The following is a 24,600-nucleotide window of genomic DNA, read 5'->3' on the forward strand; positions in this document are numbered from 1 at the left end:
TGTTAATTTTCCCTAAATCCAATCAGGACAGAGGAAAATGAATCCATATTCAGATACATTATCATCCTGTTCAAAAAGCAAAACATGTAAAAACTACCTGAGAGAAAAAACACATTACTACCTGTAAGGAAATAAAATTTAGACAAGAGAATTATCTGCAACAATCAAAAGATAACAGAGGAGTCAGATACTGAGGGAAAATAAGTCAGCCTAAATGTTACTCCCAGCTAAAACTAGCATTCTTTAGTGAAGGCAAAATAGAAACACTTTCAGACTTACGAAGACCAAGAGAGTTTATCATCCATGGAAGATGTACTTCAGCAAAAAAATAATTCAGAAGAAGGTGTGGGATGAAAAAAAAGATTACATAAAATTTGTCAAATATTTATTCATAGGAAACACATCACCCTTTTTGGGATGGAAAGGAAAGGTAAAGTTCAATGTGATAGGTTGGTTGCAGTCATGATCTCAATTCTTTACCCCTCTCTGAGTTCATGCACCTTTGCCATGTGATTTTGCACTTCCTCACTGAAGAGGCAGAGTTAATTTTCTTCCTCCTTGATTCTGAGTTTGGCTATGTTACTTGATTTTGTCAGTGGGACGTTAGCAGATGTAACTTGCAGAGTCCTGTAAAGCCACTGGTGCAGTTCTGCTTCCACTCTATACCTCTACCTTTGCCATGGAAATCTGCCCAGGATAACCTGCCCAGGAATGTAAGAGACATAAGAGGCAAAGCCAAATCAACATAGACAACACCAGCCAACAACCCCGAACCCCCAGCCAACCAGCCAGCTGACCACAGATGCAAGTCTAGTCCAGACCAGCTAGACCCCACAGGCTCTTAAGCTACGTAAATGTTTTTTGTTGTATGCCCCTGACTGTGTGTGTGTGTTTCTTTGTTTGGCAGCATTGTTGTAACAATAGGTAGCTGATACAAAAACAAGATACAAGATAGGAAGCAAGTGGGTTTTCATGTTCAGGGGAATAGAAAGACTGAAAAACTTTAGACTTTGTTGGAAAATTTTAAGGTGAAATTGTAAGAGTAATGTTAAAAGTGTTAGTATAAAAAATATGAGTCATCATGTTAAAAAGACAAATATATTTTATAAGTTTAAGAGCCAGGAAAGAAGGAGGAAGAGGAAAAAGTGAGAAATAGAGAAAATGTATGAATTCAGTGGAAGGAAGGAATGAAGGAAGAAAAAAGGGCGGGGGGGGGAGTGGCAAAAAGTCACAAAAGAATATCATAGAATTAGATATAAATACATCAATCACGATAAGTATAAACAGATTAAGCTTATTTATTAAAAGACATTAGGGACTTTCCTCGCGGTACAACGGTTTAAGACTTCGCCTTCCAATGCAGGGGGTGCGTATTTGATCCCTGGTCAGGGAGCTAAGATCCCACATGCCTTGTGGCCAAAAAACCAAAACATAAAACAGAAGCAATACTGTAACAAATTCAATAAAGACATTAAAAAAAAAAAGACATTAAATTGGGAAACCCTGCTAAACTCCTATTGAGATATTACTAAAATATAACAAAAAGGTAGAAAATAAACAGGCATATTGATATCAAAGTAGAATTTATAAGCAAAAGCAATAATAGGAATAAAAAAGGATCTGAAGTTAATTAAATAGGAAAACCACTTAAGATTTAATAACTTTGGAATATATAAAGCAAAAACCGAGAATTACAAGCAAAAATGTAAAACTCCAAAACCATGGTGAAAGGATTTTAATCTCGGCTCAGACAGACAACAATAAGGATGGAGAAGGATTGTGTCTAATAGAAATGTAATGTCAGCTCCATATGTAATTAAAATTTTTTCTAGTAGCTACATTTAAAATTATGGAAACAGGAAAACTTAATAATATATTTTATGTAACCCAAACTGCCCCAAATGCTATTTCAAGAGATTCATGAGATGTTTTACATTCTCTTCATAGTGAGTCTTAGAAATCTAGTTTGTATTTCACACTTACAGTACATCACCTGCCACGTTTAAAGTGGTCAGTAGCCCCAGCTGGTTAGTGGCTACCATGCTGGATAGTCTTGATGCAGAAAATCTAATAGGTAAATATAAAATCCTATACCTGACAGAGTATACATTTTTTTCAAGTACATGTAATATTTACAAAAACTGACCTTAGGCTAATTTACAAAAGTCTGATCAAATTTTAAAGAATCAATATTATAGAAGTCACTATCTGACAACAGTACCTGTGCCAGGAGCCTTCAAAATTTATTAATAAACATCTGTAGTTAAAGAGAATATTGCAGTGGAAATTTAAAACATTTAGAACTGAGCTATAATAAAAGCTGTCAATATCAAAAACTCGTGAGGTGTTGATACAACAGTTCTTAGAAGTAAACTGATAGCCTTAAGTGCCTTCATGTAAAAACAAAAAAAAATGGAAAATAAATTCAACTCAGGAATATGGATGAGGAAGCCAAAACTAAATGCAGATAAAACAATATAACTATAAGGAAGAATTCTGAAGGGAATAATAAAGATAAGATCATAAACCAATAAGGCAAAAAATAGAGGATGATCTAAAAGAACCAAATCTGCATTCTTGAAAATAACATAAAGCTATAATCTGACAAAGAAAAAATACTAAGGCACAAGAAGCAGTTTTAGAAAGAGAGAAGTATGATTACAAATGTGGTGTATATTCCAAATAGTTTGCTAAAACTATAAAAAAGCTGTATAGCAAGCCTAATCATAAAATTCTTACTTTTGGCATTAATACCACAAAATATGATGGGTGTGATGTGGGATGTGGTCTCTGGCCCCTTTAGGAGCCATGACAAGATTTAACAATCAAACTGAATTCTTTAATCACTTATAGCTCATCTATGAATTTTCCTATTGCCCAAAGGGAGTCATTGTCAGCTCCCCAAAGTGAGAGACTTTGGTTTTATCTACTGCTGGTCACATGGTACGTGGAATAATGCTTAATATGTAATGGGCGTTCCATAAAAATTAGTTGAAAGAGTATCAGGAATTTTGGTTATGAATTAGGATGTATGCAGAAATTAAGGAATCATAAATGAAGTGATAAAACAGATGGGTTAAAATAAAAGTCAGGTTTTTAACAGACCCACAGTGCCTTCTCCACAATTCCCCCATCCTGACCTATCCTGAGGTCATCTGGCTGCAAAACCTGGCCTGACTTATGGTGAGGTTATTTATAGTCTGTCTTTATCTGACTCAGATTCTGCTTGAGGTGCCAGTGTAAGATACTGTATATGCCCACATGTTGTCCTAGGAGTTTCAGATAAGGGATTGTGAACCTGTTTCAATGTCTATACTTAAGATGTGTAGCAGAAGGATACATTTCATTTTTAAGTAGGCTAGGGGTAGTTGCCTGGTTATGCTGGTGATTTATTAATGAATTAGAGTATTGCAATAATTTTGTACTTATAAAATGGTAAGCAAAGCTAACTTTGTCTTATTTCCCCTTGTTAATAAAAAAAAGTCTCCTTAGGAGAGTCTATTTTTGTGGGAAGAATGATGACACTGATGACAATATTCCTCACTGGTCTCTGTTATCCTCTATTCTGTGCCCAGAGCTAAACCATTAGGATTCTACAACTTGCTAGGAAAATATGTGCTATTTTGCTCCTTCACCCATACAGCCAACTATATGATACATATAATGATCTTATCATCATGTGTTCCTTCGGCCTCTCCACTTCACATCTCTCTTGTAGCCTTGGCTGCATGGCAATTCTACCTTAACAATGCTCCTTTTATTTCCTCGTGCTTCTCCCCTGCTCTGTATCACCCTCCACAAACATACTGTTACATTCCAAATGGCTTTCCTTACTGCGTAATATTCACTCAACCATGTTCAATCCAGTTGCCTGTTAGACCTGTTTCCTTTATTAACATTTTCTGGCTTCTAAGCATTTCCTCTAGCAGACAGTTCCCTTACATGAGGGGTGATGGGCTTCTGACATGGCTTTATTATTATTTATAATTTGTCTTCTGTGAAAAATAGATAGCAAGAGCTCCTTGGAGCACCTTGGTTAGCATGGGTGGGATCTGTACACTCATATTTGGGCTGACGCATCAATAAGTTTGCCACAGTGGAGAAAGGAAGATGTATGCAAATTCAGGCTGAAAAGGATAAGCCGTATTACATCACTTCAGTTTGGACACTCAGATCTAAGATGAGTCTTAGATTAGATGAAAATAGTATATTCCGCTCAAACTAGGAAGTAGTATTTCCTTCTGAAGATAATTTTATGGAGGAGTCTCAGTAACATAAGGAGGACTGAACTCCTAAAGAGGTAAGCAGAGGGGGGAGTGGGTGGATACGGAGCATTAGTGAGACAATGTGAGAAATGTCAGAAACTAAGGAAAGAACATTTTATACAGTAAATGGGTAGCTGGAATCTCTGCATCCACACATACACCCCCAGCCTTTCTGCAGAGGCCGCTTAGCCCTCTGGCAGAACCTTCTTAGGATGCATTCAGTGGTTCTGAGGTTCTACTTCTCAAACGTAGCCTCCTGCTCTGGCTGTAGACCACTTGAGCCCGCCTCTCACGTGTACTCTTTTTTCCTGGCGTGAGTCAGCCACCAGGCTGCTACATCCCCCAACCGTGTCTAAGGGGGCTAGCACCTTATTTGGAGTGTGTTTTGGTCCTCAGCCTCAAGTAAGGCTAACAGATCCCACTTTAATATATTAGATTTCCAAGCACTCCAGAGTGCTCAGCAAAAATGAATTCTCAGTGGTGCATGAGTGAACAAATGATCCCGTGAATGAATGGGTACTTTTCATTCCTTGTGATCACCTGTTGGCATCATCTTGTACCGCTGACCACCCCGTTTCTTATGTCACTCTTCGCCCTTGCCCTGCCCCTACCGCCCTCTGCTTCCTACCCTTTTTACTCCTTCATAGTTTCTCATCTCCTCCCCATGCTCACTTTTTACTACCTGCCTTTAAACGCTGGTTTCCTCCAGGGTTTCATCCTCACTACTTTGTCTTACCTTCTTATTAAATATATTTGTCCTGGGGGAACTTCATCCATATCCCTGGTCTGACGACTATCTATACACTTAACGTCTCAGCCCGGACCTCTCAACTTCACTTTAAACCAGTGGTGTGCGGCAGCCAGCTTGTGCTACCTCAGGAGAGCCGACTGTTAAATTTTCAGGATTTTATTTATTTTTATTTTTTATTTTTTTTGCCGACCCGTGTGGCTCGTGGGATCTCAGTTCCCCGACCAGGGATTGAAGCTGGGCCATGGCAGTGAAAGTGCCAAATCCTAACCACGGGACTGCCAGGGAACTACCAATTTTCAGGAATTTTGTGAGCCAGCTGCTAAACCCAGCCTTTATTGTAAATTTATGATAAAATAAATTATAGTAAAAACAGAGGTAGTAAATACTTAAAACTCATTACTTCCTAACAATTTTTCTACATTTTAAAACTATTAATGCTCTTGAGATTTGGGATGTCTGTTGTATTTGTATATTGAAAGGACTCGATAGTGGTGTATCACTGCACATCTTTTCCAACTCGCATTCAGTGATACCATCTCGGTAACTTGAAAACTGCCACAGTGAGAATATTTATGCCATGGAAATTGGGAAATACTTCAAGTCAGGGCTTAAGTTATTGTTTTGTTGATTATCTAGACTTAAGAAGGTGATTGAGAAAATGTTAATGCAGATTAAACTTAATAGTGTGTCATGTCTATAGCTGTAACACCAAAAAATTGAGATACTCAAAAATTATTATCCAGTTCAGCAAAGAAATTACTCCTATCATTGATGAACAAGATAAATTCTGACCCACATCTTCATTGTTTCACTTTCTCTTAAAATAAACATAAATATACGGCTTCCCTGGTGGCGCAGTGGTTGAGAGTCCGCCTGCCGATGCAGGGGACACGGGTTCGTGCCCTGGTCCGGGAAGATCCCACATGCCGCGAAGCCTCTGGGCCCATGAGCCATGGCCGCTGAGCCTGCATGTCTGGAGCCTGTGCTCCGCAACGGGAGAGGCCACAACAGTGAGAGGCCCGCGTACCACAAAAAAAATAAAATAAAATAAACATAAATATAGACCATAACTGCAGTCATTTGTCAATTGCACTTATAGGCTGTCTATGATACAACAAGCACTTGGTAAAAGTCAACAAAAACATTTTGTGAGTATTGATTGGTGGTATGGAATTTACAATAGAGTGTTACATACTTTATTATTACTTGTAAATTAGGCACCACACATCTTTCATATCAGGAAAATGTATAAAAACTTATGTACGTATGTGTGCATGTATTCCCCCTCCCCACCAAGAGCCAGTTATATGTTTACCAGCACATCACTTCTTGAAACCTTCAATATCAATTGCCTACTAAACATGTGAAGTTTAATACCATAGGCATTTCAGACTTAACATGTCAAAAACAGAACTCATTTTTCTCCTAAGATCTTTTCCTCTTCTGATACTACTCTGCATCTTCTCTATGGGGTAGGGAAGAAAGCTAAGCAAGAGTGTGATCTTGACTGGAAACTAATGTCAGTCTGATCATGGAAGGAGGGGCTACAGCACAAGGTTACCCACCTTGAGACAGGGGACTGGCCTTTCCCCCTGTGCCAGTTACTCATCGGTTAAGGTCTGCCCACCAGGGGAGTCGGTCATAGCCTTCCAGACTAGGTGTGTCTTGTTGGTCCGAGGGCAGTTCTCCAGGGAAGGCAATAGCTGTGAATTTTAAACAACCAGCTCTCAGAGCAGCTGAGGGACAAAAGCACCTGCCAGTAAGGGGATCTGGGCACCGCAGCCTCCACTGTAGTGTGGATCCATGCATAGGTGTAAGGTGGGGAGAGATGGCAGGGAGAAGAGATTGAGACAGGTCCTGGTGAGTGGGCTCTCTCTCTAAGAGCAATCCAAGTTAACTGCTGAGGGTAGGCAGGATCCTGGTGGGGGCAGAGAACTTGACTAGGGTGGGAAGCTTTGGAGCAGCTACTATATGTAGGCAGTATGAGAGAGGCTGCCCTGGGCAGTGTCAGGGTCCAGTTACTGTTGGAGACAGCACTGGACCCTGACAGCACTCTGCATTGCTATTTAACCATTCCTCAGCAGTCTCAGTGTAGGAGTGCAAGGGCAGGTGGCTGGCTTGACCCAGTGTTGGGATTTTGCTGCATAAGTGTAATGCAAGCAGAAGAGGGTGAGGCATGAGGATGATGGTGAGAGTTACTGAAGGCTCTTACTACCTTTTGTGAAGGCACAAATGTACACAATACATTACAGGACGAGACAGTGTGTTCTCACGCAATGACGGAAGTAGAAAGTATGGGCAAGATCAGAGAAGAGAGTGAAGCGTTTTCTTAGAGTTAAGGATGTAAATTTTTACAACTTCAGTAAAGACTTTCACGTGAACGAGACTGCATTTGAACTGCCTCTTGAAGGGCCAGTGGGGAGAAAAACCTCCCTGAGGGAAAATGAAAGGAGATAGTGTAGGAAAAGCATGGAGAAAAAAATGCATGAACACAATCTGGTTAGAGACCTGTGATTTAGAAGTATGGTAAAGCCTGCAACAAGGTACCCACAGTAAGTAAAATCAGGTAGAGTGGTTGGCATTGGCTTTTGTCCTCACTCAGCCCCATTTTCAAAGAGGGGCAGGCCAAGTCTCTTGTACTGGGGCAAGAGGGTGGCAATGGTTTGGGATGGAGACCTGGCCAGGGGAGTGGCAGGTAACCTCATCTTTGGAAGCAGGGTGGTAAAAAGAGTGTGTTGCCACATCCCAGTAGTGTCTTAGACTTATTTCCGTGGCTGTGAAATGGATACCAATTAAGTAGGAGATAACTGGGGTTATTGGCACTGCCTTTGAAATCCTAGCCAGACATGAACCCAGAATTGTAGCTATTGATATTTAAACCAAAAGTAGACACTGTCTAGACTAGTAGACAAACCAGACCTCAACCAAAGCACATTTGGGTTCAGCACCTGACCCAGAACTACTGGTGGCTAGTTAGTTGTGCAGGCTCCACTGACCTTTCATTAACTTTACAGTAACACATTTTGCTCAACTGAATATTTTGGTTTCTGCAAATGGGGGATTTTGGTGGACTGTATATAGGTGGCATGGAGGCCAGAAAAAGTGAAAACCACTAGAAAAGGCATTTTTGAGGCCAGAGAAAGTGAAAATAGTTGAAAAGGGGGACTTCCCTGGTGGCGCAGTGGTTAGGAATCCACCTGCCAATACAGGGGACACGGGTTCGAGCCCTGGTCCAGGAAGATCCCACATGCCACGGACCAACTAAGACCGTGCGCCACAACTACTGAGCCTGCATGCCACAACTACTGAAGTCTGTGCGCCTAGAGCCCATGCTCCACAAGAGAAGCCACCACAACGAGAAGCCCGCACACTGCAACGAAGAGTAGCCCCCGCTCGCAGCAACTAGAAAAAACCCATGCACACCGCACAGCAATGAAGACCCAACACAGCCAAAAATAAATAAATAATTAAAAAAAAAAGTTGAAAAGGTTTTTCTGTGGTTGAATACGGCTATCAAAGTAATACATATTCTTCATACTAATTCAAATAACGTAGGAGTGTGTGAAGAAAAACAAAAGGTAACCATTTTCCTATTGCACCAAAGCAACTCTTTCCTCCTAGTGACGATCACTGGTAAATGTTTGGTATATAAGTTTTCATGCATACGTAAGCACATATGGAATTTACATGTATATATGAATATGTGCAAAATATTATATGTAATATTCTGGTCTTTAATCTACTACTTTTCAGTCAATACTACATCTTGGATACTTTAACATGATTAGTTTTACCCTAATAGCTACCTAATATTTCATGATATTGAACAAATTCCCCATTGATAAGAATTTAAGTAGATTCTTTTTTATTACTATAAACAATATGATAAAGAACATCCAATATATACTCCTTTTTCTACTTAGTTAATTACTTTAGGTAAATTCCTAGAAGTTATCAAAGTTATCTGTAAGTTCCTAGAATTATTGTGTCAAAGGGCCTGATAATTTTACATACCAGTTAATTAACTAATACACACTGCCAGACTGCCTTCCAAAAATCTGCATAAGTTTATTTCCCAGTCAACTGTGTACAAGAGTGCTTGTTTCTTTACCCACACAGAACGTTATCACTATTTCTATCTGATGGGTTAAAGTTATATTTTAAGGTTAAAAAACCAATTCTGGTGATAAAAGATGAAAACTGACATTATGACAGTTGATATTGCAAGTGGAAAATATTCTCTCAGTAGTTGAGTTTAAAAATGTGTTTAGTAGTTAACTTTTCTGAGAGCCTGTTGGACATTTTATTGAGTTGATGAAGATGGTTTAGAAAATCTGGGGCTGCTACCTTCACTCCTCATTAGTTTGAAACTCTCCCAAAATTCGTGGAGATGGAATTCACCTCTACGGTTGAAGACAGTATCTTGGTAGAACACTTTTTGAGAGTTTACTTGTGATATACAGAAATGACACTATCAAAACCTTTCAGTACGTGGCGAATGCTTCTCAAAGAAGCTAAGCTCTCCATATTATAGAGCCATTATGAAGTTCTTTAAGTTTAAAAAGAAAAATGCCTTAGACTTTTTATCAGTAAGAAGAGAATTGATTGATGTCAGCCATTAGAATTATATGCCCAAGTGAACATATACACATAGATGGAAAAGAAATTGAACACGTCATCATTTCATAAATATTTTGTTAAAAGTTGTACTTCTGTATCTCAGGTCCACCTTGATCTCTGTCTCTGGACTTCTTTTGTTTCCAGAGCTTTTTGATATATAACTTTGGAACAAAATTCTACTTGAATTCTTGGGCTCAGTTCTTCATCCTTCCTTGCATTCACATCCTGGCTCCTCATAACACAAAGAGTGTGCTTCCCTGCTCCTTGACTTTGGGCTTGGCAATATTCCTCGCTTTGGCTGGCAGAATAGAGTGGAAGTTTCAGTTTTGAAGTCTGGAACCATGAGGAGGACATGCCCTGGCTAGCTCACGGGTTTAAGGAGAATGAGAGACATGTGGAACAGGCCAGCCTCGTATGTGAAATAGAACCAGCCCAAGAACCATGAGAGCAAGTGCTTGTTATATGCTACTAGTTTTTGTGGTTGTCTGTCATGCAGCATTATTTTGGCAATAGCTAACTGATAAATAATGTCTTTTTAAAGTTTTTAGTGTTCCTGTAATGTCTCCACTGATTTTTTAATTTGGCATACTTACCTCGTTTTGTATTTGATGCTTATAGTCTTTATTTCCTACAGGGCTTTCTTAGTCAAATCACAGGCCAAGAGAAAATTCACCCAACTTTGTTCCCTCACATACTGGTAAATATAAAAAAAGCAACCTGAATTTTATTTTCCTTAAATCCCTATTTAATTGTAAATAAACTTTGTCCTTTTAAAATCTTTGCTCAGATCATGACAGTGAGAAATGGATACAGAAGTTCTTAAAATGTTTCCTTTTTGCATTCAGTTTTCAGAATTCTCTTCATGTCATGCAGGTCTGAAAGGTTAAAAATAACTGTACCTCCAGAGACTACTTCTTGGGCTGTATTCTTCCTCGGGAACCTCTAAGATTTTCCCACCCAAACTGGGTCATCATCCTTACCTAATTTAAAAATCTCTCAGATCCAATGCTCTACAAAAATCAATGAGATCTTTCCCACCAGATAATCCCAGCAGCCACACATGATATTCTCTGGTCTGATTCTGCATGAGTTTGATTTTATATACTCTATTGTAATAATTTATTAACTTGATAAAATCTGCTGACTCCTCATGGAAAATATTCTGTTTACATTTCCTGCAGCTTTCTTTCCATAGCCTTTATTATTGCGTATTTACATGAGAATAGGGCCTTTGTTTTTTAAATGTTCATCTGTGCCTGCTGACTGTCTCCCCTCCCCTGAAGTTACAGCCCTCTGTTTGTGACATACATCGTGCTTTTCATATTGAAAGCAGTCAATGAACCCTGAATAATTAATCTTCCTTTCATGTCTGTGAGTTATCTAGGTGAGCTGAGTTAGCCCCATTTTATAGGCAGGGCAACACAGAGAGATATAGAAGGCGGTCACTTGAGGATCTCAGAGTTCAAGTGTTAAGCCCTTGCATCTCTCATACTAGATGAAGCCCCTCTCCTTGGTTATAGTTAGTTCTGCTGGGTTACGATCTTGTATATTATGTTATGCTTGCTTTTACTGTGCACATTACTGATGGAAAGATATATCGGTGGGAAAGGAAAGATGAACATCAGGTGACAGAACTTCACAAACAGTCACTCCAAATATTTCTTAAGGGAGCGGCTGCTGCATCATCTGTTGGTCAAGCTGAGGCAGCGGCCTTATGTAACAGTACCTTTGCATGGCCTGAGAGCCAGGTTCTGACTCTGAGATCTCCTTACCTGTTGTCTATTCCTGGACCACAACTTTGGAGTCAACTGGCAAATAGCAAAGTGAATCATGAATAGAAGATCCAGTATATTTACATTAGTCATTAAATTAGCTTGATTTATTCTGGTTCTTTTGATTGTTATGCCCAGAGCACATTAAGAATTTGCTTACTGATTGGTGATCAAAGGCAGTGATGATTAAAACAGAGTAAAATTTTAAAAGTCTGTGGAGCAGTTTTAACACTCAGTTTGGTTTTTCAGAGAAGAATAAGTCATGCAGTTCTTATAGATCAATGTTCAGGACCATGGGCAATGGGACGGGAGTATCCATGCTTTCCTGCTCCCTGAGATATCCTCCACAACTCTGTATTCCTCTCCCTCACCTCAATATATTCCTCATAAAATCCTTCAAGAACCTTCTCAAATGCAACAACCTCTAGCTCTCAACCCATATTTTTCTTTTGAATCTACATTATATTTTGTCTGAAGCTCTCTTATGTAAGCCTGCTGTCTTATCCTCCTGTTGGATTATAAACATCTTGGGGGCAGGGACTATAATTAATTCATCTTCATATTCTCTGAAGGCCTAAATTCCAGTGATATTCTGCTATTCTTACAATCTGAAGAGTGTTCAATACAATGCTAAACTAACAAAATGAAATACTTAAAAAATATATATATATATATATATATCCCCTTCCCCTAGTTGGGTTAGACTTGGATAGAGAATCTAGTCTCAGAGTAAACTCCATGAGGAAAACCAAACTTTAACAGAGCTAATAACTTTAGCTCTGTTATTGGGAGCTTATCTAAATCAAATCCAGGATCACAGTTTTGGTGAATTCCACAATTTTTATAGCAATCATATAATAGAAACTCCAAAACTTTTTAGTTCAAGTTTTCAAAAGGATCAGGTTTTCTTAGTAAGAAATCAAGGAGTGTGAAAGAAGCTCTGCTGTGTGCCATCTATAGTAGAAAAGCACGATGGGATTTAAGTAGGGGGAGAGCATGTTCTCATGTGTAATCAAGAATTAATTCCACTGCTGTTCACCAAACTTTAGGAATCTGGAAATAATATGCCTGTTGGCTATTTGTGTTAGAACAGATGTAAAATTAACCGGTCTAGCTAACAGTACCAGGTCTGCCTTGGCCAGTGAAAGATTTTCAGTTTCCCCAAAACAGGAATCATATAAAAGTCCTCCAAGTCACATTATTAGTGGGCCCAAATATTGTTGTGTTGTATTTACTCATGTTTCCCCTCATTTTTACCTTCTCCCAGGAAACATAGGGTCATTTCTCTCTGTAACTCACCGTTCCTGGAAGGCAGTCTTCTTGCCCACTGCATCAGTGCCTTCTTGGAAAGCCTGGTAAGACTAATGCACCTGACGTTAGCAGCTAGCTCTTCAGCGGCTCTTCCAGAAATAGACTAGACAGCAAAGGATGGCCCTGTTGAATTCCAGAAAACACAGGGTGCCCCCATTAGCCATGGTATTTGAAGCCATACACATCCTAATTCTCTTCTTCCTCCCCTGCCCTTTTGCTACTAGCATGAACATGGAGATGAATTACTTCAGTAAATATTCCTGATTCCTAATCATCTTTCCAGATTGAGCTACACAAGGAAGTTATTAATTAAGCTGTTAGATGAGAATGACATCTACAATCCATAAAATGGATTAAGGAAACCAAAAGCTTTATAACATAAAAAAACAATGTTAACGGCATTTGACTTTGAGGAAGAGGACCTCTACTTGAGTCCTTTCCTCAACATTTTCATACCAATCCCACACAACCGCCAGTGAATATAAATCTTGGAGATAATGTGAAGAGCTCTGTTGTTGTGTGGCAATTACCCAGACCCCTTCTTGCTAGGTTTATGTCCATGTGCTTCCAAGTATCCTAATTTTCTCTCTTTTTCCCCTCTTAACTCCCAGCATTCTTTAGAACCTAGATTCAAACTCACTTTAATCTTAGCCTTTTTGAACTAAGTTATCTAGCCCTAGCACCAATCCTTGGTGACTTAGTTCCCATTCTGGCTCACCCAAGACCCTGTGAGGATGTGAGTTACACATAACTTGTCAGAGCCTCCAGTTTCCTCCTATAGAATGGAGCTGATAACCTATCTCATTTGGTTTTGTGACATTTAAAGTACCCTGATAGCTCAATTTTATTCAACAAACTTAGCACTTCTCCAAGCACTGGGTTCTACAGATGAATAAATTACAGATTTCTGGTGAAGACAAATAAGAAGTCAAGGCTTAAGGAGAACAGAGAGGAAATTATGGGAGGAGGGGGATTGCTCAGTGGAGTTTCAGTTTATCAGCTTGGGTAGGAGAGAAGGTGCATCTCTAAAGGCTTCCAAAAGAGAGTCACACTTGAGCTGAGTTTCAAAGCAAATCTTGGAGTGAGGCACGTGAAGAAATAGGGTAAGAACCTTCTAGGCGAAGGGAGAAGACAGATGTTAGGAAGCATTGGTCATACTAGAGAGACCTGGCCTTTGTGATCCTGGCCAAGTGGCTTGGCCTTTATTGCCAAAACTGTAAAAAAAAAAAAAAAAAGAAAAAAAAAAGAGGGAAGCATAATTTATGATCATGGGGTTGTATACTGGGTGTTAGTTATTTTTGTTATTTATTATTTACCTCCTTTTCTTGTTATAACTGTATGCTAATTTTGCTTTGAAGAAACCACCCGTCTCTCATCTTTGGGTGAGACTCATGAGGCAGGGTTCACTCCCAGCTTCAAGTGGAGACATGTGTGTCTTCAGCCTGGGCCACTCAATGCCTTGTGTCCTCCCGATGGCAATGGTTGGTCCAGGAATGGGCACTTGAGGGTCAGCAAGATTCAATTTTGAGTCTTTTTTTGATTCGCTACTTTTTCTGGGGAGGCTTGAACCTAGAATTATACTGGGCTAGACCTTCTACAGCCATCTGAATCCCACAGAAATGCCAATATAAGGAAAGCAGATCTCAGAAGTGAGAACAGGGAAACTGAGTGCCAAGGTCCTCACTGTCACCCCAGTGAGGTCAGGCCTGACCCCCGTTTTGCTTCTGCACTCTACTATTATGAATCAAATCTCCCTATGCATAAGTCAATTTCTGTGAGGGTTTCTGTCCCCTGCCATTAAAACAAAAGTTCTTAGATTGTTTTAAGTCCTGAATGAGATAATATATTAAAAGCACCTGTTACCATGTTTGATTCATAACAGGCCTCAAGAAATGCCAGTTCCTGTTGTGAGCAAAGGCCCAGAGAGCTGAGAGCATGCAGTGCACTGGGTGGGAGAGGGGGGTTTGATAAGTTGCCACGATGGGGATGAATTGTGAGCACGTGGCAGAAGTGAGCAGTAAAAGCCACATATTATACTTTGGTTTAACTTCATCCTTAAGCAGTTTTAAGAGTGGTAAGGACCATAATGAAGAAAGGCAGGACACCAGGAAGACATCTGACCTGGGCATCCAACCCAGTCTGTAGGATGAGGAAAATCTCTCCTGAGCACGTGGCATTTCAGCTCAGACATGAAGGACGAGTAAAGAGTTGGGAACGTCCTTCTGACATCATTGTGGAGAATGAATTCAAGTGAGGTAAGACCCACCAGCATGTAACCTCCATGAGGGAGGCCACTTAGTCTCCATGAGAGAGAGACACACACCAAAGTGAAAACTCATCCACTTGGATTTAGTGATTGAGTGAGAAGAATTTCAGGGTTGTTATGTGGTGTGGTGGGGACTGAATTCAGCACTCAGGAGTTGAAGAGGGAGCCTGTTGAAGAAATAAAGGCATAGACTAGTCATTTAAGGAGGTCAACTAATTACTTCCAGTAAAGTGTAGAGTTTAGGAAATGCATTTTCTCTCACTTCAAACCTTTCTATAGAGAGGAAAACAGGTTAAAAGGTACAGGCTCAGTCCTAATGAGGCAAAGTCTAGGGGAAAAGTGAATATTATAGTGTGAACTTTACACAGATAATGTGGCTGAGATTGTGTTTATGTGTATGTTGTTTATGGATTTGTATTCCTTTTTTATTCGACAAATATTTACAGAGCGTTTCTCCTGCGCTAGGCACTATTCGGGGAACTGGGGATAGAGGAGTGACCAAAAAACCAAAAATCCCTTTCCTCATGGCGCCTGCATCCTAGTGGGGTGTGTGTGTGTGTGCCTGTGTGTGTGTGTGTGTGTGTGTGTCTGATGGTCTGTGTGCATGCACAGTGGTTCTGGAGAAAAAGCAGAGAGGGATAAGGGTTTGGGGGTGGAGGGGCTGCAATGTAAAACAGGCGGTCAGGGAGGTCCTACCTGAAAAGGTGGCAATTGAGTGACCTGAAAGAGGTGAGGGAGTGAGCCATTGTGTCCTGTAAGCTGCTTGAAGAGTATTTTAGGCAGAGGGAACATAATTATATGAATAGCTCAAAAAGTTATTTTTACATTAGCCATTTCCTTTCTCCTTGAGTCACTCTATAGAACCAATGCACAGTGGTGAGTCTGAAGCATTCGAAAAAGAAATAGTTCTACTGAGAGGAACTTGTCTCCGGGGCCACTTAGTCACTGCTTCCTCTAGTCAGTAGATGGGCCCTGTGGGGTTCTGGGCATAAGACTGACCGAAAGAGGGGGGCCTCATCACCCTAAAGCGGTTAGGAGAGCAACTGTAGAGACCAGTGAAATTCAAAATATCAATTTTCCCTTCAACTTTTATGTGTAAATTTACAATTATGTTCCACTAAGTATAAATGAGTTCATTTTGCCTTTGCTCAGAACCAGTTTATGAGAGAAATGTTACAAATCATCCTTTTGTATTTGCTAAATCTGGACCTAATTCCATTTCTCAAGAAATTGTGTTTGCAGAAATAAGGCCACATGGAAGTGAACAAATAATGAAAAATGGAATATAACAAACCCCCCAAGTCCTAAAGAATTAAAACTCTGCCAGAATTATTTATAACATGTACACCAGTATCCAAAAGTATTTACAATTTTCTCTGTGGCTTATAAAGTCTGGTGCCATCTAAACATACTTGGTAGTTCCATGAGACCCAAAACATGTTTCTGCAATCCAGTGCCCAAGTCCAGTGCAAAGCCAAGAGCCCCACATGGTGGGATCATCATTTTGACATGCAAAATTCTTTGTAACTAGAGACCTTTAGGATCATTCAGAAAAGGAGTTTAATTCTATATGTGACTCTGGGTTACTCTCTAGCATAAATGTAGATGAATATCCAATTTCCTATGACTCAGTGAAGTTGGTGCAGAATGCAGAGAGTCAGGAATCCTAAATCTGGGGTTGGTGGGGGAGGCGGGGGTCAAGAGGTTTGGACTGCACAAAAATCAACAGGGAGGGGACTTCCCTGGTGGCGCAGTGGTTAAGAATCCACCTGCCAATGCAGGGGACACGGGTTCGATACCGGAAGATCCCACACACCGCGGAACAACTAAGCCCGTGCGCCACAACTACTGAAGTCCGCGTGCCTAGAGCCCGTGCTATGCAACAAAAGAAGGCACTGAAATGAGAAGCCCGCACGCAACAAAGACCCAACGCAGCCAAAAATAAAATAAATTTATTCAAAAAAAAATACGGAGAAAACATAAAGATCAGAAGGCCCTCTGAAATACAAACAGGTGTCTCAAGACTAAACAGTCAAGTGATTTATTAATGTCTGAGCATTGTAGAATCAGATCAAGCTTTCAAAGTTCCCCAGAATATAGCCATGTCGGGAGGGACACTGCACAGAGGGATTTTGGTGTACGTCCTCCACCACACATCCCTCGCTCCCATGACCCATTCAGGTGGTGGAAACACAATGCCATCCATCTGTACCTCTTTGAAACAAGAATCTCACATTCAAGCATCCCTTTTAAATGGTGGATACAAGAGCCAACTCTTGCTGCTACCACAAGGTCTCACAAGGCTGTTAATCATCAAGTACTGATAGCTACTGTTCCGCGTTGGATGAATACCAATTAGAGAGATGGGGCAACCTGAGGACTGTAGAGGAGAGAGCAGTGGGGGACTGGCTTTGTTGTTTTGGGGAGGGGTTGCCAAAAAAATATTACCTGGGGCGCCAGTGCTCTTCTCGCCAACCCTGAGGGGAGACTGATGAGAATGGCAGACTAATTTACAAAGTATAAAGTAGGGGATGTATCAGAAGCATCATATTATTATTAATAGGGTCTGTTTTTCTAGATAGTGATGGCTGAATCTTGTTTTTAGTTTTAGAATCAGGCAGCATTTGTCTCAACTTTATAATTCTGTTTGCCTTTTCTCTTACGGTATCTCCTAAAAGAGGCTGTGTGAAGCTCCAGGGAAGCTTAGAAGGAAAAGCCTTGTGGACAAAAAACTTACCATATGCAAAAGAGAAGAATTTATCAGGGAATGTTTAGGAAAATAGAAGGAAGAGTTCTTCCAAGTTAAAGGACATCTCAATTGGAAAACAGCCCAAATTGGAGCAGGTAGCTGAAACAAATAGGGCTTTTCAACAAAATGAGATTTTATTTGCTCATGTACATCTCTCTGCTCAGCCAATGACATACAGATCCAGCATCCAGCATGGAGACTTGCTCTCTTGAGTGCCCCCTCCTTGGTCTTGTGCAAGCCCCCATCTGGTATCAGAAGTCTCTCAGCACCTTTTGATGCATCTTGGGGGCAGTGATTCTCAATATGATCACAAGGTTTTATGCCTGGCTACTATATCAGAAGCAAACTTATTGAGAACCAACTGCATACTTGGGAATAGGGAAAGAAAAACATTTCCCCCAGTTTATTTCAGTTGTCTTCCATTGTCCCAGAGTGTTGAGAGCACAGCATGGAGCTGCTTAGAAAACCTGATTAGGTCCCACAGTGCTAAGCACATAGTTTCAAGAGGCTGGGAAATTGTTACCATTGGAAGTAGTATGAAAAATGGTTCATGTGGGGGGAGGACAAAAATTAAACTGAGATGACTAAGAAACATATTAACTAAAATTATGTTTGATTTGCCATCAAGAGCTCTCTCTTCTAGATGCTTGCGAGAGTGCCTCCATGGGGAGTTGAAAAGTGTTCAAGGCCTCTTCTGAATTGATAGTGCTCCCAGGGCTGATGTGAGCTGTTTAGGAGTACGGAAAGCCATGGAGACCTTTCAATTAGCTAGGAGGCCCTTTTGATGGATTTGAGAAGAACAGGCTTGAAGAAATAAGAAAAAAAATCATTTAACTGTATGAGTTTTTCCTTTGTTCTTTTGTTCTTGCATCTAGTAGGCACTGAATAGATACTGACTGCATAAAGAAATGTTTATTCTAACATATTAAAATAGTATGCAATTTGAAATGAAGTTGTGGATCTGGCCAGATGTTGTTTCTCAGATTATTATCCCATGACAAGAAACATTTCACTCTGTGTGAAAATAGAGTCAAAGACAGCTTTGTAGAAATTTCCCTTGGATTTGTGTTTATTGGCTCGTTATTTGCTCAAGTGATTCATAATGTTGAGTTTCTGGAAGTCAAAGCAAAACTAAAATTGCCAAGTAGAAATAAAAGCAAACCTTATGTAGCAAAATCTTGGATTAAATGTAATCATGAAGGCAACTGACAAGCAAGTATATGTGGGGGAGGAGAAGAATCTAGAGGCTATCTGGAGCACAAAGCGGACCTTGGCCTTTTGGTTGATATACTAGTTACCATAGTGATTGATTGGACTTTGCCATAGTTAAATCTTTTTGTATCTGTATGAGCATGATGCAATGGACCTCATGTAGCTAGGTTTGTATTTCCTTTTTTTTAAAGTTCCTGTTTTTCCTTTTTCTTAAAGTTCATTAGAGGGCATATGTCCTCAGGTCATGTGCAAGATCCTTTGCAATCTTCCAACAAAATCACACACAATGGGAACACTGTTCCACCTCTGCTGATGGGTAGAGTGAAAAAGTGGGAGCCTGAGAAGGCCATGGAAGCAGGTCTTTGGAGTCATTGTAGGGAGGACACATTCCTGATAGGCCATATCTATAAAGGACAATGTCATTTTACAAAGAGTTTCCTTTTGCATCAATTCTATCAGAGCAAAACCAAATTGAACCCAGACAAATGAAGAAGAAAAGCAGAGTAGTATCTATAGAAGAAAAACTGGAAGAAGAATAGAAAACTTGATAAACTTAGGCTGCCAAGTTGCAACAGATTGTTAGATCAGGGGAGGCGTATGTCAGGTATGGGCAGAAAAGCAATCCATTCTGACAACAGTTCAGGTGCAGAAAGATCAGTCTGAGGACTAAATTGAAAATGTATAGCATCGGTATCTTGTTAATGTTTCTGTGAGGAGCTCAGTAAAAGCAGCTCTACTGAAAAGAGGGGGGATCCAATCCTCTAGACGGGTGGTATTTGTAAAGCATTCTTGGAAACTGCCAAAATGCAGTGTGACTTTAGGGAGATCAGCCACATCATTAAAGTCAAGGAAATGACTGACCAGTGGGGAAGTAGAAAAAGGTGGTACCTGTCCTGCGACTAAAAGGCTTTGTCAATTTGGGCTGACCTGGGTCCCTGAAAACAGGTAGGAAGCCAAGGATTTAGATCAGTGCTTCTCCTACTTAAATATGTGAATGAATCATCTGGAGATCTTGTTAAAATATAGATTCAGGGGGCTTCCTGGTGGTCCAGTGGTTAAGACTCCACGCTCCCAAAGCAGGGGGCCCGGGTTCAATCCCTGGTCAGGGAACTAGATCCCACATGCCGCAACTAAAGATCCTGCATGCCACAACTAAGACCCGGCACAGCCAAATAAATAAATAGTAATTTAAAAAATATATATATATAGATTCAGATTCAGTAGGTCTTGGGTGGGGCTAAGCTTGTGCATTTCCAACAAGCTCCCTAACTGTGCTTATAATATTGCTTCAAAGACCATACCTGGAGTAGCAAGGGGCGAGTTCCTAAGACCACACTTTGCGTAGCTAATAGCAAGGGGCTGGACCTGTCTTAGTTTAGTCAGCTTAAACTGCTGTCGAAGAGGAGTTTAGCATGGTGCTATGTTCAAGATTATCTAGCTTAATTTTGTTAGGTAATTATTAACAAGTTTTTAATTGTTAATATTCTAAATTTATTGGATTATAGATTGTTCAAGCTGCTTTGGAGAACAACTATTGTATCAATGTTCTATTCAGATTGCTGATGATCTGTATTTTGGGTTGTTGGGATTTGATTGTCTCTTTCCAGATGGTATTATGTAGGGAAAAGTCTGAGATGTGACATTACCTTCATCTAATTCTAACTGCAATGGGAAGTGCTAGGATTCCTTTCTTTCTCTTGATTTCTTTCTTTCCTTTTTTTTCAAACCACTGCTGAGTTCGTGGATCTCAGCCAAATCCCTGGAAATAATCCAGACCTACGCATTTCTCTTGCCCATTACCACTGAAACAGGAGTAGCAAAATAGAAATAGCACTATTTACGAAAACATTTCCTCCCCTACAATTCAAGATTACAACTGGCATGCCAAATCAATATAAGGGACATGTTTAATACACTTATGTATTCTGGAGGTAGGGAAAAGAAATAACACCTTTTATTTCAGAATCAATTTGAAGGGAGCTGACTTCAGACACTGAATAGAGATCTCAGCCTATAATCTTGGGTTCCTGAGCACACAGCACCAGTTTACTTTCTAATGTACTCTCGGGTGACTTAATGGCATTGCTTAATTATAACAGTTGCAAATTCCATCTTCCAAAATATATCACAGGCAGCCAAACATCTGCAGGGTTTTGTAGTAGGGAGGATGCCAAAATGAAATGCTCATTTTTTGTCTTATTTTGCTCTTATTAGTTTTTAATACATATATGTAATAAACAAGATGAGCAAGACAACATTTAAATATGCACCGATGGTAATCAAATATAAGATATTAAGTTGTGAAAATGCCCATTCCATGGAAAGGAATATGCTCCTCAGGAGAATCCACGCTCTGACGGGGGACATTTTAAAATAACATTAACTTTGCAGTGATAGAAAAAAGAAGTAGGAAGACTCCTCAACATGGGAAGTGCAGATGAGAACTAGGAAGACAGCCCTGCAGAACGTACTGAACACCAACAAGAAAATTTTCTTTTTCTGGGAGAAGGAGGGCTAACTGCTAACTAATTGAATGCAAAGTGGTGTCAACAAACTCAGAAAGTTAAAAATGAGATTAGCTCCAGTTTGTCTCAAGCTTGTGGCTGACAAATAAGTAAGATAATCTGGGGTGTTTCTTTTTAATAAAATAAGAGAAAGATGTGTTCAATAAGAGAAAAGATGTGTTCAAGATGAGGACAAAATACATAACTATCATTTCTAGAAATTAAAATTACACCTTATTTGGCAAAGGAATGAATGATGTAATTTTACATATAACATAGTTTGGGAAATTATTTTAGAGCTAGTTTTTATTTTGTTATACAAAGATATCCCCCACCCTTAAAAAATATGGATATATTTCTAAATTGTATAGGTCTAAAAGAGAAAGGATATTTACCATAATGCCTTGAAAAAATCCTGACAAAACTTCAAACTTCACCCATGACTCATCTCCCTTCTGCAATAGTATTTGCTTAAATTTTAAAAAAGAAGAAAGAAAAGTACAAAATATATTAAAAAAAATAGCCCAATTAAAAAAATTGCTTCTGTGTATGCTCAGTAGGGATCTGGTAAAAATTAAGCTGGGGCTAAGGAAACTCCAAGCCCCTGCATAACGCCACAGAGGGAGGAAGACTGGATATTGCCTGCTACGAGGCAAACTGCTTAAGGAGTTTTGTGAAAGTCTCACTGAAACCAACTTAGCAAGTGCTCCCGTCCCCCAGCCTTTATGAAGATCATCTCCAATCCTGATATTGCTGCTGCGGCAGAGCTAGGTGAGACTCCAGTGCGTGCTTACAGCTTAGTCACCTCAGTGAGGTGTTAACCTGAAAGTCGAGGGAGCCTGGGAAGGGGGTTTATTAAACAATCCAGGACTCCAGGCTCTTGTGGATGCCCAGGTGGGTGCTAAGCATAGAGATGGCTCATTATAAGACTCACCCATTCCCTTGGCTGAACCCAGCTTTGTACTTTCTTTTTCAAACTAGCCAGCTTCCAGTAAAACAGTCTTTGGTGCCCTGCCTTTTCTGCGCCTCGTGACCACACTCAGGCCCTTCTTAGAAAATTTTTAGAATCTCCCACACTAGAAGCCCCTAAGGCCTGGCCTTCCTGAATGTGGAACTCATGCAGAAGCTCTGCCACCAGATTTATGCCTGTGCTCTATTCCCCCTAGGTCTTTTTTGGACACTTGTTTGCTTAGTTTCAAAGACTGGTCCTCAGGCCAGCAGCATCACAGCACCTGCATCTTGTTTGAAATGCAGAAGCTCAGGCCTCACCCCAGAATGACTGAAGCAGAAGTTGCTTTGTAAGGAGAGCCCAAGATAAAGGCTGTGTACAATTTTCTGAATCACCGTTCTAATTCATTTTGATAAGGACTGAATGAATTGGTCTACCCAGGAACATTTGCATTTGAAAAAGGGACTTCTGATGATGCAAAATTTTGTACTGAAAGAACATAAGTCTGTGATAAACAGGATATATACACTATTGATACTCTGTATAAAATAGATAACTAATGAGAACCTACTGTATAGCACAGGGAACTCTACTCAGTGCTCTGTGGTGACCTAAATGGGAAGGAAATCCAAAAAAGAGGGGATATATGTATACGTATAGTTGATTCATTTTGTTGTACAGTAGAAACTAACACAGCATTGTAAAGGAACTATACGCCAATAAAAATTAATTAAAAAAATAAAAAGATGTGGAAATTGGGTTCTCTATGGTGTTGCCATAGCCACTCCTCTCCAAGTTGCACCACCAAGGGAACCCTCTGTCCCATCTCAACTCAAAGCTACGTCTTGTAAAAGCCATGACCAACCATGACGATGGAGCTGAATATATTTTCCTGGAAGTGTGCATCAATTTTTACATGAAGCAGGTTAGTGCAATTATTCGGCAAGTATTTATTATACTTAGGACCCTAATAACTGAAAGCAGTGTGACAATGGCAGTCACAACCCTGGGCTGGGAATCTGGAGACCTCGGTTCCAGTCTGAGCTTAGTACTGACCAACAGTGTTGTCTTGGGCAATAGCCTTAATTCAACCAACATTTATGGAGTTGCTTCTGCAGACCAAGATGATGAGGGCAATAAGAAAGTGAAGGCCATCTAGTGGCTTTTGTAAATAAGCATACTGCTTTTGAGCAGGGTTTTGTTTCCCAGAGGACCCTTTAAACAATTTATGAAACATTTTGCGGAAGCCTAATAATGAAACATTAAATTTAAGCTGTTCCATTTAAAGCTGAAGTGGAAAGTTCTGAGTCACATGCTCGGTCTCCCCTTTACTCCTGGTGGCATTTCTTCGGAATTCCGTTTCCAAAGTTTGAAAAGAATTGAACTTGATAATATTTATAGTCACCTTTGACACTGCCAGCTTTAACATTCCCCAACTGTCTATGTGTCTTGCCACTGAAACCGAGTCCCCCTAAAACCAAGTTCCCCTGCTGAGTTGATGATGAACCTCTCCATCCAAAACTTCATTCCCTTTCTTGTCCCACCCCTGTTCCCCTCAGGATTGAGAAGTGTCAAAGCAAAGAAGGGATTGAAACTGAGCAGGACCCTGGGGGAACCTTCCTGGGTACAAAAGCCCCTCCATGTACCCTGTTTCTTGTTTGCAGGAAAAAGCCTTTAGTCTCCTAGGCCTTTCCTGAGTACCAAAGAGCAGGCAAGAGAGTTACTCTCTAGGGAAGTGAGGGAATGCAGAAACAAAGGAAAAGCAGTCAAGAAACGAGCTCAGTGATAAAACAAGGACCTAGTTTCTCCTCAAGGGATAGTCATAACAATTTGACACATACCTTTCAGTTGTTCTGTAAGAACTAAGACGCCCACGCAGGTGGAGGATGCTGGCTACATGCTGAGAACAAGCAGGAAGACCCCAGACTGGTTGGAAACAGAAGGCTGATGATTAATGTTACCAAACCTTTCAAGTCGTGACCCAACAAGGGTCCTCCTTCAAGGTATCCTTCAAGCCAACCTTTATCCCTTGATCAAAGAACAGAAGGATGAAAACTCTCGCTCCGGGTCACACGCTCTCCCAGACAGGGGTGGGCGGCGCTGCTTTATAGGGATCTCGTGGCAGGGGAACGGGGTTCTCGCGGAGCTAGTGGGTTCTCGCGGGGCTAGGGGATTCTCGCGGGGCTAGGGGATTCTCGCGG

General features: G+C 40.3%; 1 long non-coding RNA gene across 1 annotated transcript; it reads right to left on the reverse strand.

Moving 5' to 3' along the window:
* Positions 1–363: 363 nt before the first annotated feature.
* On the reverse strand, positions 364–24,342 carry LOC114892096. The gene is made up of 3 exons (XR_003792678.1): positions 24,241–24,342; positions 12,708–12,842; positions 364–701 (listed from the first exon to the last, which is right to left on the reverse strand). It is a non-coding gene; the product is annotated as an uncharacterized LOC114892096 (long non-coding RNA).
* Between the last annotated feature and the right edge of the window lie 258 nt (positions 24,343–24,600).

This window comes from Monodon monoceros, unplaced genomic scaffold, assembly GCF_005190385.1.
Source record: "Monodon monoceros isolate NGI ecotype Baffin Bay Population unplaced genomic scaffold, NGI_Narwhal_1 Super_Scaffold_1, whole genome shotgun sequence".
Classification (NCBI taxonomy): domain Eukaryota; kingdom Metazoa; phylum Chordata; class Mammalia; order Artiodactyla; family Monodontidae; genus Monodon; species Monodon monoceros.